The sequence below is a fragment of the Lepidochelys olivacea genome (assembly GCF_965140295.1).
Source record: "Lepidochelys olivacea isolate rLepOli2 genome assembly, chromosome: 1".
Classification (NCBI taxonomy): domain Eukaryota; kingdom Metazoa; phylum Chordata; order Testudines; family Cheloniidae; genus Lepidochelys; species Lepidochelys olivacea.
The window spans coordinates 341,496,629-341,512,512 of record NC_140411.1 but is presented as its reverse complement, the minus strand read 5'-3'; the positions used below and the strand labels follow the sequence as shown (position 1 = coordinate 341,512,512).

Here is a 15,884-nt window from a genome sequence, read left to right as displayed (position 1 = left end):
GCCCGTTGCAGCTAGCTGGTGAGGGCTTGGAACCAGGATGGACCGGCAGCCCCAGCTATCGGCTCCCTCTTCCGCTAAGTTCCCTGTGTGGCAGTTGCCCAGCAGGCTATCAATGGCCGGCAGTTCAGCTGTCCCTCCCCACATTGCCATCTTGCCATCTGCTGCTCCTGCCCTCTGCCTTGCAGCTGCTCTCCAGAGCCTCCTGCTTGGTGTGCCGGGGGGGGGGGGAGGGGAGAAGGGAGGCTAATGTCAGGGTGTCCCCCTCCCCCTTGCTCCTGCACCCTGCTTACCCCATCTTCCATAGAGCAGGGGGGACACACAAAAGGGCTCAGGGCAGAGGGAGCTTCCTGGCAGCAGCTGCATCTCAGTTTGCTGATTAACTTAAAAAGGTAGTTTGTACTTAAGAGTGGGGTCAGCGTACTTAAAGGAGCAATGCCCATCTCTCTCTCACGCACAGGGTGTGTGTCTCTGTCTCTCTCTGCCGTGTGTCTCTGTCTCTCTCTGCCATGCTGTCTCCCCTCCCTCCATTCGTGCCGCCTTGTAGAGTGTGAGGCTACATTAACGAGTTAACCCTTGAGGGCTCAGCCAATTGCTAGTTCATCATTCAGCAGGAAGACATTCCCTGGGAAATATCCCACCCTCTGACTTCACCACCTCAACCAAGCTTCACAATCATCATCGCTCTGTACCAGTATTAAATGGTTTGTTCAAAACTTATACTCTCTCTGTGTATGTGTATGTGTATGTGTATATATATATATTATAGTCTTTTGTCTGGTGAAAAAAATTTGGAACCTAACCCCCCCCACCCATTTACACTAATTCTTATGGGAAAATTGGATTGACTTAACATCGTTTTGCTTAAAGTCGCATTTTTCAGGAACATAACTACAACGTTAAGCAAGGAGTTACTGTATTTAGTTGTGATAACTCTGAGTATCTTTTCCAGACCTGAAGAAGAGCTCTGTGTAGCTCAAAAGCTGGTCTCTTTCACCAACAGAAATTGGTCCAATAAACGGTATCACCTCAGCCAGCTTATCTCTCTCATATCCTGGGACCAACACAGCTACAGCAACACTTCAAAAAACATGTAAACAGACAGCTAGATAAACATTTCTTACCTGAAAGAAAGAAAACCTGTGTTTTCACTTTTCCTGGTGACCAGTCCCTAGATATAGACCTTAAGAATGTTAATATTCATAACTCCTTACGCAACATCCATTATGCATTTTGCAATGATATTGATGACCAGTGTGACAGCAGCTTTTATTTAGGACCTCACATGACAGTCTTTTGTTAAACTATAAGGTACATACCAGATCCAGGAGATCCCTGTAACTGCTAAGCACCCCCTTTGTGCCCCAGGCCAGTTGATATGAAGAGGTCTTTGGGTCACAGGTACAACAATGTGACACAGACATCATGCTTATTCAGTGTACATGAATGAAAACCTGGGCTCATTCACATAACATATTTAGGCAACTCCAGAAAACATCAATGGATGGGATCGGTGACCAAAAAAAGATTATTTAAATCTGTATATCAGCTTTCCACAACGAAATATTCAAATAGCTCCAATCCAGACTGTGTATGTTTGAATCTCTTTCCTCACTGTGCGTGCTTGTATTCTTATCTATGTGCAGCAGTGACAGCATGGATGCAGCTACTGTGTCTGCATGGTGGGGGAAGGCAGGATGGTTCGGATGGAAAATAGCTCAGGGTGAAAGCCGGGTTAGAGTTGGCGCTCGATGTTTTTCCATTTTCACTCATGATCTAGAATTTAAAATCAATTCAAATGACCAGAGTGCCAGAAAGGCTTCAATAAAATTGCAGGGATTGGAATTTGGAGCCAGCTATGCCATAGGCTGAAGCTTAAGCAGATTGCAAGATTGCAATGGTCAAGCCATTGAATTGAAGAGAGCGGTGGGGAGATGCGTGGGAGTCAGAGGTATAAACATACTGAGTTAATCTAGCCTCCCTCCTGACCACTGCCATCATTAGATTCCTACTCTGCCACTGAATAGTCTCAGGTAGGGTTTTTAGAATTTGACAAATGAAGGCAATTTGAGGATTTTATACTTGGGGATACATTGCAGGATTTACTGTGTGACTTAAAAGGGTTTTTTTTTTTCCTGTAAATCAAACATTACCTAGGAAAATAACAATGCTGGCAAATGACACCAGTGAGGTGCCACTCAATCCTGCTCTAATCGTGTTGCTTTTAGGGAATGTAAAGCTTTTAATCATGCAGGGCTGCAGAGATTGGGGTTACAATTCATGGAAATCTACAGATCCCATATAAACACAATGGGAAACCTACTGACAGAGTGAAGTCACAGTAATTTTTTTGTAAAAAATGGAATATAATAACTTCACATTTCAAAGCCCAGGACTAAGTTCCTACATGGCACATTTAATGAAAAGTAGGTGTAATTTACTGTGTGTTTGGATCTTCAGTACTTCTGCAGCCTGTCTATATATTCTCCCAGGCTAGAACATTAAAGTGATAGTAGAGACTGACTCTATGCAAAAACTCCAAGCATATTTTGAATGCATGGTACGGTCAGAGCAATAGTTCAGCTTCCCTATCACGGCCTTGATCCTGAACTAACAGCCACATGGGTGGACCCTTGCACCAATGCTGCTTTCAGTGAGGTGTCTGGGTTAAGTTTCATCCTGTATAGGACACAGGACAGCTACTAACTGCCGGGGGATAGGATGAAATGTCCTTTCTTAGGTGATTTCATAATTGTGTGTAATGGGACACTATTTATTTGTACTACAGTAGCACCTGAAGGCCTCAACCAAGATGGGGGAAGTGCTAGGCCTGTACATAAATACAGCGAGAAACACTTCTGGCCTTGAGGAGCTTACCATCTAAGTAGAATGTGGGCGGGAGCCTAGAGATAAAGTGACCCACTCAAGGTCAAATAGCAGGTTGGTGGCAGGGTCTGGAATAGAATCTAGGTCATCTGACTTGCAGTTTAGTGCCCTATGCACTATATTCAGATGGTTAGTGGTACATTGATCTCATTTAGTATGGCAATTTCTAGTGTTCCAGGATATGAACAAAATATGAACAAAATTCACAAACAGAATTGCATCTGTTTCAGCAAAAATGTATTAAGAAACCATCAAACATGGTGCGTTTTATTGTATTTTTTGCTTCTCCCTAAGTTTGAAAATGGTAATGTCAGAGCAGCCTGGTATCAAGTTTCAGACTACAGTGATCTGAAATGGCATGTGGTAGAAACTTAGAACTCCAAAACTTAGAAACAATAAGAAACCTGAATCTACAGAGGTACCCACTGGTCACCTTTATAAGTCAATACTGGACAAATTCACCATAGTATAACTACCATGTAAGCCTGATTTTATGGGATATGTTGTATGAATCTAAGCCTTTTGAACATTCCTCCAGCTGCAATATTCTTCTTATTGACAAATCTTTTAAACACCTTATGCAAGCATTGGTTTATGCAAATCAGATTTTCAAAGGTGCAGTGTGAGAGCGCATTAGATCCAAATCCACCAGAATGCCAGGGATAAGTGCATGTTACAGAGTCATGGGAAGATCAGGGAGGAAAAGAGGGTGTGGGGAGCAGCTTTTCCAGAGTCCAGATTCATTTTCCTACAGCACCACTTTCCAGCTAGATTTATTTCTGAACATCATAAGTTTTCAGTGCATCTTAGCTTGACTTTCTAAATCCGAGGACTGTCAGCTAGTTATTTGAACAGCTATCTATTTTTTCAGACATTTAAATTAATCTATTCATGGATATGCATGGCTTGTAAACCTACTTCTACACACTGATCTTAATGAGATTTTGCTCTCCAGACTTCTGGTTATGGGCAAAACAATACAATCCTGTGACTCCAGTGCATATGTCTTGAATATGAAATGTCTCTATGCATTTCCAAGCTGTCCCTCACCTTGGTATCTGGATGTTAATACATATTATAAATAAATGCATAGGTTTTAAATTAATAATAAAGCCATCATAATCTTTCTAAAACCTTGCAGAACTCATGTATTTGAAACCGCGCATAAGCACAGAACAAGCTGCTGCAGCCTGTGTCTAACAAATGGAGCTTTTAACAAAATATCTACATGCTGCTACTCTGAAACTTATCTACATGCTGTTAACATTGAGTATAGTGTGTATATGCTATTTACAGTGCAATTAGAGCCATTTACATCAGAATGCAGTACAGCACAGTAGATTTCATTTTTCGTGCAAGGTAGGTTACTATTGAAATTGTTAATTAACTGAATGTAATTAGCTAAGCAAAATATAAAGGAGTGTATCACCATAACCCAAGTTGCTTAACCTTTAAGTGCCCTGATTTATTAGCGTTATGGAGTTGCTTTGAATACAGTCTAAAAATCCAAGCTGATTCTACTCAGCTGTGGGCTGTGTAATTTGAGAAACATATTTTATTGAAGAAGATGGAAACGCATACCAGCCTAGATTAGCTGACACTAAGGGCTTGTCTGCTTGGGGAAATTGGCCAGCATAGCTATAGCAGAATAACTTTTGCTATAGCTATTCTGATATAACTCCCTCCTGTGGATATCCTATTCGGGAATAAAGTGACTTCAATTAATCCAAAATAAAGTCCCGTTTATTGCTAAATAATGTCCACATGGGGGAGTTATACTATGACGCTATACCCCATATTATTCATGGAAATATGGTTATGTTATAGATATGACATTACTGAAATGTACTTTATGCAAGATGGCTCTTTTAAGATATCATTGGAAAGGTTATAATTTACTGAATGTGTTTATCCAATTTGTATGCATGTATCATTTTTGTATCTGAAGCTGGGAATATTGACCATGTCTCTGTATTTCAAATGTGCTATGTTGGATGAGGCCAGTCCAACAACCCTCAGCAAGTTCGCAGATGACACTAAGCTGGGGGGAGAGGTGGATATGCTGGAGGGTAGGGATAGGGTCCAGAGTGACCTAGACAAATTGGACTATTGGGCCAAAAGAAACCTGATGAGGTTCAACAAGGACAAGTGCAGAGTCCTGCACTTAGGATGGAAGAATCCCATGCACCGCTACAGGCTGGGGACCAACTAGCTAAGTGGCAGTTCTGCAGAAAAGGACCTGGAGATTACAGTGGAGGAGAAGCTGAATATGAGTCAACAGTGTGCCCTTGTTGCCAAGAAGGCTAAAGGCATATTGGGCTGCATTAGTAGGAGCATTGCCAGCAGATCGAGGGACGTGATCATTTCCCTCTATTCGGCACTGGTGAGGCCACATCTGTAGTATTGCATCCAGTTTTGGTCCCCCCACTACAGAAAGGATGTGGACAAATTGGAGAGAGTCCAGCGGAGGGCAACAAAAATGATCTGGGGGTTGGAGCCCATGATTTACGAGGAGAGGCTGAGGAACCTGGGGTTATTTAGTCTGCAGAAGAGAAGAGTGAGGGAGGATTTGATAGCAGCCTTCAACTACCTGAAGGAGGGTTCCAAAGAGGATGGCTCTTGCCCCAGAAGTTCACAATCTAGGTGGTGCACAGGATGCAACAACTGAATGAAACAGACAAATGGGAAATTGGGATAACAAAATGAACAGCCACTTAAGCAGGAAAATCGTAATCTTGGCTTATCACTTGCTCAACAAATAAGAGAGGTCGTGTAAGCAGCATCCTCACCTCGAGGGTGCCTCCTCGTGTCTGGATGCAATATTGCAGAAGACTTCACCTATAGCCAATAGCCACTTCCTTGGCCCTGGAAAGGCCAGTCCAGCCAGCATCTTCTCCCAACTCCCTCTTTGGGTCTCTTGTGGCTTGTCCCTCCGGCCATCTCACCTAGCAGTTCACTCCCCTTCCAGAATAATTAAACTTAAAGTTCACAAACAATGTTGAAATGTGTAGTTCTTCAGCATCTCTCGGGCATGAGTGAAAACCCCTGCTTCCTGGGCCAAGCAGAGATTCTCTTGAGCTGTATCTTCCCCAACATCATTGCCCCACTGCTTCCATTTGCCAGGGACTCCAGCAATTATATCTGAGAATCTCCCTGCTCCTTTTAGGCCCTATCTCAGGGTTCCCCAGAGAGGAACCTCCCTGATTCCTGTGGGTGACAGCTTGAGTTCCTCAGGCTCTTCCCAGAAGGGAACTCCCCTTGTTCCTCTCTCAAGGGTCTTCTTTCCTTTACTGAGATCCCAGCTCTATTTAAGTAGTGCTCTCCCTTCTCTACCACCAAAGCTAGGTTCAGTCTTTCTAATTAAGTCCCATTACACCCAGTTGGGGTCACAATTTAGCCCTTATGTCGCCAGCTCATCAGTGGGGCAGAGGGAGATCTACTAAGTCACAGGCAAGTCTCAGTCCACCTTGCCTCGAAGGGCCAGCCAGCCTTTGACAGGTGATGATCTGTGGGCATCACAGCAGAAGTAGGTTATCATCTCACATCTTGATATGTGAAATGAGCTAGTGGTGTCTTTATTCCTAGCAGGCAGGTGTCTCTCACCTAAAACATTTCAGACATGGACAAACGGGTGGATTATTCTGGACTTTCGTCCCAACTTGAATTGCAGTGGTAAACGAGAAGAAAATGGAAATAGTGTGAACTTGATAAGATTGAATTTGTTGCAAGGTCAGGCTCCTAGATACAAATCGAACTATAAACATCAAAAGGAATAACACACTTTAAAGCCTTATCACAGATTCAGCTGATTCCAAGAAATATTTTATAAGCTTTTCAAGATATATTACAGTATGTACCCAGATAAAGAGAATTTCAAACCAAGTTTTTAAAAAAAATATTAATCCCTGAAAATATTGAAGATAACTTAGCATATTCACTGTTTTTGTTGAGGCTTAGAAAAAGCTTTTGAAGAGGCTTTCAAAAAGTACATATTTTTAATTTTTAATCCTCCTTGTACTTCCTGATTCTGGCTGCACATGGAAGTATCAGAAATAATAATCATACACTATTCTCAAGCTATTTCTGTCCCAACAAGAAACAGGGAGTATTAGAAATCCCACAAGAAAACTTGTTAGATTTCCATCTGCTCTTTATAACTTGAAGTTTAAATAGTTTGGCCTCAGGCCAGATGAAAATCCAAATCTTTGGGTGTTTGTTCATATTTTACCTCTGCATCTTTGGAGGTTCCTCCTTAATAATGCCTTGAAGGCAGTCTGTGAAGCCACGGATTTGAATGGAAATTGAAACAGGACTGTCCTCTCAAACCTGCTCTGGAAGGAACACAAGTCTAGGGTATATTAATGGGACAGTGTGGGAAAGCCTGTATTGTTACTGATTCCGTGGCATCTCTTCTGTGGAGGCTTTCAGTCTCTAGTGTTCTCAATCTGGACTCGGCTACAAGTGTTAATTTTAGTTGTTACAGAACAGAATAGCATCTCTGTACTGTATTTAAGACAATAAGAGAAAAGAAAAGGTGAAATCCATTATAAATATATGGTATTGATTGGACAACAGTGACCATAGGAGGAGCCCAAAGATCTTTTCCTTTTCTCCTGTTTGAATGTTGTTAAAGTCCTACATCACAGCAGTAAACCTTCCAACCAACTGTTGGCTCACGGTTAGCTGGGACTCCATTCTTGAGTAGGGGTAATGCTCCTTTCCTGAAAATTAGGCACCAGTCTAGCTTCAGTGTAGACAAGGGTATTTACAGGCAGGTCTAAGTTCTCCTGGGAAACTTGGTGGTTTTCTCACACAGTAGCCTGCACTAAGCTCTGGGCAGCCTTGGTTAGTCACTGTAATGGTTGTAAATTTTGGTTAGTCCCTAGTTAAGCCCATGACATGATACTTTGAACACTTAATGGAGAACAGGTCAGTGACAGCTCCCGGCAGCTGTTATATGATACAAATAATAGATTAAGTATATTATGGTATTTTAAAGTGTAGCTGTTTGAGCTGATAGGACTACACATCTAGCAGCTAAGAAAGCAAATAGAACAAGACCTACCATCTCCTAATGCTTTGTTCCTTGTCATGCTAATGGTGTCCCTTGCAATTTTTTGTTTCTATAACGTTAAGGTTGAAATGTTGGAGTATTTAGGTAGTCAAAGTAGTATTCAGGAACACAGATCTGCTTAATACCTTTCAATTCCCTTAAGCCTCAATCCAGCAAAGCACTTAAACACATGGATAACTTTCACCAAGTATGACGTCTTTTACTCAATGGTACCATCTGTGTGCTTAAAGTTACACATGGGCTTAAATGCTTTGCTGGGTCTACACAACTAATGATTTTTTATTTTATTTTATTTTTTGGTCCTGACAGTTGCTTAGAGCCTCTGGCATGCACAAACTTCTTCCCACTGACTTGCATATGTACATTTAAGGGATGTATCGGGCATTTAATTCCTGTCTTTGTGTAGTCGAATGCTTTATACTTTCATCTCCGATCTACACTGATGTTTTTGTTAGTGGGCAGTTTTCATTCTTTGTGTACCAAAATGTGAACATACCAGCTGCATAAACTACACTCTCTAAACAAGCTGTTTTATATCGTGATGAGAGTGAATCCTTTTAAACCTAAACTTTTACTACTTTAGGGCCTGATCTTGCAATCCAATTACAACATGGGACCTCAGTTGCTAACACTGCTGTTATTCAACTGAAAGAATGACTTGACTGGTTTTCTACAAAATAAAATGAGGTGCTAATTATGTTAATATAAATCAACAAAATGTATCTCTTAGGGTTGGAACATTATTTATTATCTTTAATTTCTGTTCACAATTTTGTTTGTTAGGTCTGCTGATTTAAAGATCTAAAGGTGTTAGCTAATTGAATAGGTAAGAATCAAACTTTATCTAGCTTTAAGCTTCACTGTTTTCATAAGTCATCCCTTTTTCTACTATTTATATTATAGATCTAAATTATCTGATTTTGCTTCCAATTTTTATATTCTATTTGTTATTCATCTTATGCATTCTCTTTGTTAATGTGGTATTTTATTGTTTTCTTTTTGGCATTTGTTTATTTCTTTCATATTGTGTTATTGCTTTTTTCTTGTGTTTTCATTTCTAGTTATTTTCCATATTTTAGTTATTAAATTTTCAGTACAAAAAAAAAGATTGTCAAGAACATACCACTAATTTATTTTGGTCAATATATGGAAACACAGCAGGCTCGTGTATTTTTAACTACTGGGAAGCAGGAAAAGGTATGAGCTAAAGAAATTACATGATAACCATTCAACACAAAGTTCCTAATGCTTGAACACATTCTCTATATTAATATTTGCTCCTGCACACACACACACCCCAAAATGCCCAAATATACACTTAAAAAAGATAAAAACCGAGCATAGTCTTTCTGTGATCACATGAATTTTATCAACCTAATTACTGTATAGCTGAAATGAAATCTGCTTCCTCTAATGTATTATAAAGCTGCAGTTAGACTATATTTATTGTTTCTGTAACAAAGCTTCATTAAAATGTTCAGGGGTTCAAAGCCCAGAAGATAAATTACAGGTAATATCAATAGTTTACTTGACCACAATTTGGTAAATACATAAATCTTTTTCTCTTTTCCTTAGATATTCAGCTGAAAACTGAAAAACAACTGAAAAACAAGGACTAGGTAAGTGATGATGATAAATTATTCCTTCCACTATCATATTCTATTGATAGTATTTTCATTCATTAGGGTTTTTAATTTGTTTTGGTTTTGTTGGTTTTCATACTTGCTCCTATTTCTTTAGAAAAAAATTCATTACAGTTCAGATTTCTTTCTTGTCAATATTTTAATCCAATTACATTTCTCAGTAAACAAGCATTCTTCCTATCTATTTGTAATGAACTACAACCAGAAGTGATTTTTGATTTGACAAGCTAATTTTGAAAGGACAGAAGGAACCAAGCAATAAACTGGATAAAAATAATAATGGAAGATACCTTGTTAGATGACAGATAGAACAGATTAAGAACATGTGGTAAATAGAGGAGATACCTACTGCTAAGATATATAAATAGGCTTTGTCTTATTTATTTATTATTTATGTATCAGTTATTTTTTAAAAAGCAGCTTACTTGAAACCATCTAGCTACCTACACAGCTGTCCTTTATCAACATATGTTCTTAATACTGTTTCTCTCTTCTTCATCCTGTTTTAAATTAAGCCCCAGTCCTCTCTGCAGGATTGCGGTGTTAGGTTGTAAACTCTTTGGGATTGGAACTTTTTATTTTCCATTTCTACAGAATCCTCACTCTGAGGCCCTTATCTTGTTTATGGCCTCTAGGTCCTATCCAAACACAAACAATAATAATAAACAGTTTTGTTAGGAAATCTGCAAAATGGAAACAATTACACAGCATGTTGTTCAGACAGTAAGAACCTAAATAAGCCCCCAGTTTGGCAAAACAATTAAGTGCTTACGTGCTTAACTTTAAGCATGTGAATACTCCCACTGAATTCAGTGAGATTGCTCTTCTGCATACAGTTAAACATGTGCTTAAGTGCCTTGCTGAATTGGGACATTAAGTATCATCGCCTCTTCAGTTTGATAGAATCCTCTTCCGTTGGAACCTAAGAGCCACTATCCTGCGAGTTGTATGTATTTTTGTTATTGTTAATGGTTTGTCACCATGACACACATGACAAACTTGGGCATGCAGGGGTGAAAAGTGGAAGTTCTGAATTTATGGCTTAAAAATATCAAAATGAAAATCTCCTTTAATTTGCAATTAAAGCTGGGTTTGGGACACTAACAAATACTCCAAAATAACATAAAATTCTTTCCCAGTGTCTGCTAATTCTGGATCTCCGCAACAGCAATGCTGACAGGAGACAGCTGCTTTCCTCTTTTCCCTTGCTTCCTTGTCTGCTACGGGAGAAGTATCACACATCTTTAACCAGTTAAGCAAGCTGCAGAATGCCCCCCAAACCCCTCCTCTCCCCAAACCATGTCTTCCCTTCTTAATGACTGCATGAAAAAACAAGTATCTTAAGCTTTTAGTCTCTTGTGTTGCTGAAGTCACTGGAAGGTTTCAAGCTTTCCATTTGAAACTGGCTTGACTGTTTTTCAATTGCATGCTCTCCCCTCTCCTTCTTGCACCCCACCTCCTCCAATGAAAAATTCCCAAGTGACAAAAGTTAACATAGATATTTGTTTTAAAAAGCACAAGTGTTATACAGCCTATGGCTTTTTGGACAGCCATGTTCAAATATATCCTAACACCCCAGTCTTGCAGTCACATCTGCAAGCATAGACTCCTGAGCCTGTCTGGAACCTCATTGATATCACAGGCCCTATGCAAGGGCACAGGGTCTGTGCCAGCAGACCTCATTTCAGGATTGGGACCTTAATTATGAGTTATTAACATTAGCAGTGGAAGGGGGAAATTAAGGACATTTCTTTCAACAGGCATTGCCTCTAAACAACTGACTAAATATTCAATGACTTTATAGTCATGGGATATATCTATTTTCCCCACCTTTCTCCATTTTTCCTAGTTTGCTTTGTTTGCTAAATATATTTTGATACATTATTTACCCAGCTCTGTACCCTGAAGACATTTGTGTGGCTGTTTCCCCCTGTTCTTGGAAATTCACAAGTATATGACTGGAGGGAGGTAGCTGTCATGTATGCTTAAAAAGAGTTAAAGTGATTTAAGGGAGGGAAATTTTGATTCACAGTGAAGTCCATCTCTTGGCGAGGTTATGATTCCCTCTTGGTTTACACCTCAACTGGAGTAAGATGGAACAAAGGGGAAAGCCTTCTCAGAAGCTTGTGGCCACTGAAATATAACAAATATAAAACAGAAAACAGTGACTAGCAAGGTTTGAGAGTGGTAGCCGTGTTAGTCTGTATGAGCAAAAACAACAAGGAGTACTTGTGGCACCTTAGAGACTAACACATTTATTTGGGCATAAACTTTCATGGGCTAAAATGCACTTCATCAGATGCATGGAGTGGACTATACAGTAAGGAGGTATAAATGCACAGCATATGAAAAGACAGGGTAAGGCAACTCCCATCTTAGCTTATGTCCAAATACATTTGTTAGTGATGAGCAAGATTCTGTATCTAATTGCAGTAAAAGGCTTGGTAATTTTTTTCATCCAGATAGTTTGGTTTTTTTAGTTGAATCCTACAGAACTGAATTGCAAGGGATAGGGCTTGATTCTCTTGTCTCAAATTTTATACTGGACTTATATAACTGATTTATCATCCTAATGGAAACAACCTGGTAAGGCCGTCAATTTCAGCTAACTGCTTGGACCAAATGGGCAGCAATATCAATGTCTAGAGGGGAAAAAGAGTGCAGAAGAAAAGTCAAACAAAATTAAATGAACCTGCTTAGCCCTTGTTATAGGGGAGTTACAATAGCATGACACTAACCACAGTTGCTTATGCTTAAAGCCAAAAGGTAAGCAATTAGTGGTTGAGTCAGGCCAGCTCACATGCAGTTAATTTGCCTTGTGTTCAGGATCTCCATTGTGTTTGGAGCAGGGAGGAATTTTACATAAGACCAGTACCATTGTATGTTTTAATGTATTTCCTTTTGTTAAAGCTTTTGCAGGTTTTCTTTATCCTTTCTTAGAAAATCATATATAACTCTCCTTGGGTAATCTTGAAGATATTCTGCATTCAAACAGTAGAGAAATACTTTCTGAAACTATTAAGAGGTCAAAGTTTGATCTCATCCTCTAATGGTATATTATATCATCGTATTTTATATCAAACAGCAACATTTACTGCTGTGAAAGACTCTGCAAGAACACTATGAAGTGAACAGTCACTGAAGAAGGCAGCAGCAGCTTAAGCAGGAACTGCTGCACTGTGGAGGGATAACTAGGGCCACCCTTCTCCCCAGCACCCAGACACTCAGAATTGCGCAGGGGAGACCCTCTGGGGCACTAGGTCCTACCCAGCACCCCCCTTCTCTTCTTGCATTTCGCCTTTGGGAAAGAAATTACAGGAAGGAGCCAGCAAAAGATGGTAGGGGCAACTGCAGAAGTAGCTTAAGAAGGGATCAATACACACTGATGTTGAAGTATTTGCTACAGTTTTGACTGGGCATTCTATTCCCTGTGCTGATGACTATTTGCTCCAACACCCTCCCATCTCCTCTTTCACAGTGTGTTCACCTCAGCCCCACCTGCCCTGCATTCCCTTCTCCTTCCTATCCTGGACAGTTCTCCCTACACTCCTCAATGTCCCCTCTCCTTTACTTTGTTGTTCTGTTTAGCACATCTCCTCGAACTCACACCCCACCTCCCCAACATAAATCATAGAACTAAGGGGATGTTTTCTGTCATCCAGTTGTTCATTGTTGTCTATTTACATTGCAAGCTTTCTAGGGCTGGGAATGTCTAGTACTCTGTGTTTGTACAGTACCTAGACCAATGGGGCCCGGATCTTGGATGGTGCCCAGGCACTAATGTAGCAAATATGATTAACAGGAAAACGTGATTGATGAGTTGTATGTGCAGATATGCTACAATGTATAATAACTTCTCAGTATACTATACAGAACAGGGCTTCTCAACTAAAGAGTTTGTCCAATGGTCCTCTCCCATTCAGAGTCACATGGACCACCTCCTCTTTTGTTTGTCATTTGTGGCCACTAAAGCAAACGGTTACACAGAAAAGTGATACTGAGGTATTTTACACTGTTTCACTGATGAGCTCCTGTCCTTGAGGATCATTCCTGTTCCCTCTCTTCTTATGTTCCCTCTCTTCTTATGCGAACCGGCTCCTCCTCCATGTTTCCAGCTGAGTTTACAGGCACCCAGGCTCTTCTTTGCAACATCCCTAAGACCTCTGGTGAGACAAGGAGGTACAGTCAGTGCCATTTGACTCACCAGCTCTCTGGAGACTACCAATGAGAGCTAAACAGACCACAGTCTGAGAATCACTAGTAGAGGCTACACCTAAGGTTTGCTAGTCAAACGGGTGCTTAATGCTAGCCCCCAAGGATGAGATCCTCATTCCCACTCCCCAGTCCCTGTATGGCAGGTAAAAGGGCTGAAGCTGCATAAAAGGTCACTAAAAGCCCCTGTTCCTCCTAGGGGTCGATTCCCCCCACTGCAGGCACTAAAGAGACAGCTGAAGACCCTTTTGCAAGCCCTGGCATAGGGGACATGCTGGCCAAAGCACTGTGCAGACTCCAGGCAGGGCTGCAGGCCATAGGATAGCCCAGGGAGGCTGCTGTAAATTTGACAGGCCCCCAGGGCAGACCAAGGATATATCCATACTGCAAATCACAGGGTGTGACTGCAGGTCAAGTAAACATACCAGAACTAGCTTTAATCTAGCTTTAGTCAGGTCCTGGAGCAGTGAATCTGTGGCAGCATGCGCTAGCCACCTGAGTAATTGTGTATGGCTTTACTGCTCCAGGACCCAAACTGTCTAGATTAACACCACTTGGGCATGTCTACAAGATCTGCAATCACACCCTGCAATTGCAGCCTGGACATACCCTAAGTCACAATGGGGGCCTCCCCAGCACTCAGAGCAACAGCCTGCATTTCGAAAGGGCTGGGCACTGAGCAGCTCCCATTGAAGTCAGTCTCTAACTCTCTCTGTGCTCCAGGGATTAGCAGCTGCTTAAAATCTAGTTGGAATTGAAGTTGGGTGGGGTCAGCAGGGCTGTGTTACTTTATAGTTATTTCTAGAGCTGCTATTACCTTGGTATCCAAATCCAGTGTGAGAAAGTCATCGGAATGATGGGACTTGAAGGTCTGATGGCCTGCAACCTGTCATGGTAGAACAATAACGAATACTGTCTGTATCAGTAAACTGCCCAACATGGGTCAGGTGGGGGGCAGACAGGAAGAAATATAAACCATGTATTACCTTTGGCCCATATTGTTTTTACAGCCAGTTATTTTACACAACTATCATGACTAATACAGGCGTCACCAACACATTGCTGTTAATGGGGAATATTCTTAATGCATCTTTTTCAAAACAATTACTTGAATCCTATGTGAATTATTTAGAATTTGGACATTGAGGGCCTGCCCCGTGGGACATTCTTCTTACCGCGTCCTGCATTCGCGCTCTCACAAGACAGATGAGCACAGTCCCTCTGCTTCCGTCATAATGAAACCTCCGATTGATTTTTACATGACTTTTTCATATGAAAATCTGCACCCATGCCTTCCGTCAGGAATAACAAATATTCTTTTAAATGAGTGGCTTGTTCTATTAACAAAATACTAACTCATTCTACTGTGTTTGTTTCTCTCTTCCTGATTCCAATTCCTCATCCATCAGGCATCTACCAGCAGCAGCAAGCCAAGAGTTCTCTTGATGGCCTCGCTGATTGCACAGGAACTAATCTTATTTTGTTCTAAATGATACAGTCTTATAACTTAAAACCAAACATGGACAAAACTGAGCTCTTTATCTTCCCTCCTAGCCATTTCCCTTCCCCCATTCTTCATGTGCTCTTTCAAAGACAATACACCATTCTCCTTGTCACTCACGGCCATAACCAGGGTTGATCTCTGCCTCTCCTCCCTCCCTTTCCCCATCCAACCAAGCCAGGTCTATATCCTTTCACTTCTTCCTGCACAGTACCTCTACAATCAGCCGCTTTCTGTGTTTTTGCACCTGAAACTCCCATCCAGGCCCTAATCATCTCCGTTTCTTTTGTAACCTACTTTTCTCTGTACTCCCTGACATCCACATCACCTCCCTCCAGTCCACACAAGCCGCCGCCATGAAGAGCATCTTTTTAGCTGTGTACTTATATGTGTCCTCCTTTCATAGAAGTCAATTCATTTCCTGTTGCTCTCACCTTTTCTGTCTGCACTGCAAGCCAACACTATACTTATGGGACAGCAAAGAGTGTTGAACACCGATCGCTGTATATCTTGGAACATTATCTGTTGCAGGTTAGTGGCTTAGTCATTGAATTTAGTTCTGGTGAAAGGT

General features: G+C 41.0%; 1 protein-coding gene across 1 annotated transcript in view; it reads left to right on the top strand.

The window, feature by feature from the left end:
- CELF2 (CUGBP Elav-like family member 2) overlaps window positions 1-15,884 on the top strand; it is a 701,166-nt gene that overhangs the window by 142,824 nt on the left and 542,458 nt on the right. Inside the window, exons 2-3 of the mRNA XM_084628178.1 lie at window positions 8,741-8,783; window positions 9,533-9,576. The gene's annotated coding sequence lies outside the window, so the exon portion shown is untranslated. The remainder of the gene's footprint in view (window positions 1-8,740; window positions 8,784-9,532; window positions 9,577-15,884) is intronic.